The sequence below is a fragment of the Symphalangus syndactylus genome, chromosome 8, assembly GCF_028878055.3.
Source record: "Symphalangus syndactylus isolate Jambi chromosome 8, NHGRI_mSymSyn1-v2.1_pri, whole genome shotgun sequence".
NCBI classification, from domain to species: Eukaryota; Metazoa; Chordata; class Mammalia; order Primates; family Hylobatidae; genus Symphalangus; species Symphalangus syndactylus.
Genome location: NC_072430.2, coordinates 119,091,118 through 119,094,266, shown reverse-complemented (window position 1 = coordinate 119,094,266; position 3,149 = coordinate 119,091,118). Strand labels below are relative to the sequence as shown.

General features: G+C 37.0%; 1 protein-coding gene across 2 annotated transcripts in view; it reads right to left on the bottom strand.

Moving 5' to 3' along the window:
- VWC2L (von Willebrand factor C domain containing 2 like) overlaps nt 1-3,149 on the bottom strand; it is a 166,280-nt gene that overhangs the window by 66,810 nt on the left and 96,321 nt on the right. The window lies entirely within an intron of this gene.

Here is a 3,149-nt window from a genome sequence, read left to right as displayed (position 1 = left end):
AACTTCAGAATGAGTATCAACTGGCTTTCTGATTCTGAAAAAAGAGGGGCAGAATAACATAATGAAGCTTGGGATTTAATTTAATAGCAAAGGCAATCAAAATGGAGTCAGGTGCCTTCTGTACCAAAATCTTATGTATTTTGTAATCCCATAGTTTCAAATAGGATCTTATTTTACTAGTTTATAGTTATATAAATGATAAAGTATATTTAGCCAATAACTGTAGTTGCAAAAACATCTAACTTTCATTTTAATATGGCATTCTGATCAAACTTGTTTGTTTCCTTCAAAAGGCCATCCTTAAATGGATAATAAAGATATTGATTAAAATATGTATAAATCCACAATCATGAAAAGAACAGGAAGGGAGCCATTATCAGCAGAAAATGTCAACAGCTATCTGTTAGAAAGAAAATAACTGAGCTTTAAACTGGGGTAGAGAAAATTATTGCTGGAATTCTGCAGTAAGGGGTTACAACCAGAAGGTCAATATGCCCTGCAGGACCCAAAAGCAATTCACTTCTCAAAAACACCAGGAAGATGGGAGGAGACAGTGAGGAAGAGGATACCTGAAAATGACTGTCTTCAAATCAGCTGCATTCCTGCTTACCCCTCTTACCCTCCACTCCCACTTCCATCCAAATCTGCGATATCCAGGACTCAAGGCTTCCACCTCCCAGGCAATGCAACGTCATCAACGAACACATTTTTTTTTTTAAGTAACAAATTTTTTCTTTGGAGAAATAGAAAAAAAAAATTCTGTCTTGGGGTATGTAGGCTGTGTCTTGAAACTAGAGACCAGAATAGCAAGTAGAGTTATAATAGCTAGTATAGATTCAAGAACAAAATATCTAAATTTTATTAAGTAGGAATCGCCCAACAAAATAGCCTTATATTACGATTTCATCAATTGCCTCATGTTTAAACATGAATGTACAGTCAAAGGTAATACACACATTAGGAAAATTCAGTCTCAGTTTAGATGCGAGCAGTTTATATGGGAGGTGATTTCTAGAAATGCCAGTGTGAAAGTGGGGAAGTGAGACTAGGAAGGGAAAGAGGCTCAAGCCTGTGTGCATCTGGAGCAGAATCCCACTGGGGAACTCTGGCAATTCAGCAAGAAATCTCCCCTCAGAGTGATTCCAGAGAGGGTTGAGCATCCTGTGGTCTGCTCTGCCCAGAAAATGAAAGAGGAAGACAAGGAAAGGCAAGACAAGATAGGAAGGAGGAAGGCAGGGAAGAAAAGGAGGAGGGAGGGAGAAGGAAAAGGAAAAAAGAAAAACCATTGAGAAATCGAAATCTTTTAGGGAATGGGTCAGAACTTCCACAGTAAAATTCAGATTAAATTCTCCAGTAAATTTGCAAAACAAAAACAGAAACAAACAAAAAACCCCAAAATTCCCCCAAAATCTTCATTGAAAAGGAACAGGATATTACATACAAACGAAAATCTAAAAACTTGAAGGAGCCCTTGGAATTTAAACTATGACTTTTACAAATCTATGGAAGTCTTAGAAGAAAAGTCAAGGATTCTTATGAAAAAAAGGAAAATATGGGGAAAAGGAAATGGGAAATTCTAGGATAAAACAAACACTAGTTACACAGGAAGGAAAATGTAATCATAACTACTTGGTTGTTAGTGAAAAATAAATTATCGATGTGTTTATAATTCCATCATTTAGAATAATCCTACGACCAAGGCTTGATAGGAAACTGTTAATGTTATCAACCTTAACAATGAGAAGTAGAAATGGCAGTTTGGGAGTAGACAGGGAAAATGTGGGATGAAAAGGGGAGAGACAGTAGCATCTTCATCTTACCAAATGGCAAATCCAGAGAAAATGTCTATAGTTTTAGAATAGGAAATAAAGCTAAGTATATCATTTAAAAGTGCACAGAAGAGCCAGGCGTGGTGGTGCACACCTGTAATCCCAGCACTTTGGGAGGCTGAGGCCCGCAAATCACGAGGTCAGGAGATTAAGACTATCCTGGCCAACGCGGTGAAACCCGTCTCTACTAAAAATACAAAAAATTAGCTGGGCATGGTGGCGGGCACCTGTAGTCCCAGCTACTTGGGAGGCTGAGGCAGGAGAATGGCGTGAACCCGGGAGGTGGAGCTTGCAGTGAGTTGAGATCGCTCCACTGCACTCCAGCCTGGGCGACAGAGTTAGACTCCCATCTCATAGATAAATAAAAGTGCCTGAAAGAAAGGATAACTTAAGCCCTTACATTAATGGGCTTTTTAAACAATGTGAATATAACGTCTAATAAGATTTTGCTTGAATTACATTAAAGAAAAATGTAGCAACTAGCTGCAAATTCCTTGAAACCCATTCCCCAGAAGAGAAGCAGGCTGTGTGCCATCTAGTGGAAAACAGAGCCTGCTTGAGGTTCATGACTGTCTCCAAGGCTGTTCAACAGAAATATGGGTTGTCTATCAAACTCACTAATATAGACGACGTTATGGTTTAAGAGCAAATGTTCTTGATAACATCACATGACTAAGAGATAATAATTATTTTAGGGTGCCATCATGGTACATTGGCACAAACTCTGGACTTTGGTCCAAGATTAGAAAACAGAGGTACCAAGTCAAAATCCTGGTTCCATCACTGACTTGCCAGAGACCTTGGGGAATGCCATTAGTTTTGCTCTAGCAACTTCCCCTGTATCTCTAGTCAGGAGAGCGTTATTCCTGTTTACAAATCTGAGGGTCAAATATGGTAATATATGTGAAAATGATCATTATCCTTTATTTCTTTGATTATTCTGTACGTGCAATTACTTTGTCTAAGTCGTTCATTAGTGGATTTCTGAATTGTTTAATAAAATATAAAGGACTCCAGATAAAGTTCAATTAGAAATTAAACTATCTGATTATGCTGGGTAGATAATATCATTTGTCTTCTTAGACTTATTAGAGAATTCCTTAACAATGTTAAAATATCTGTGGTTTGAAAACTGAATCATTAATGTCTTTAGATACACAAGTTAAATATTCTAAATATTTTCAGTTAGGTTTAATTGTGGTAGAAGTCCACATATTTTAAAAATATTTTATAAAAATATGCTTATACTCTAGTATTTGATACTCCAAAGAAACATGTTGACCTTTACTTTGTTTTACAAAATCAATCTATATTTCGTAA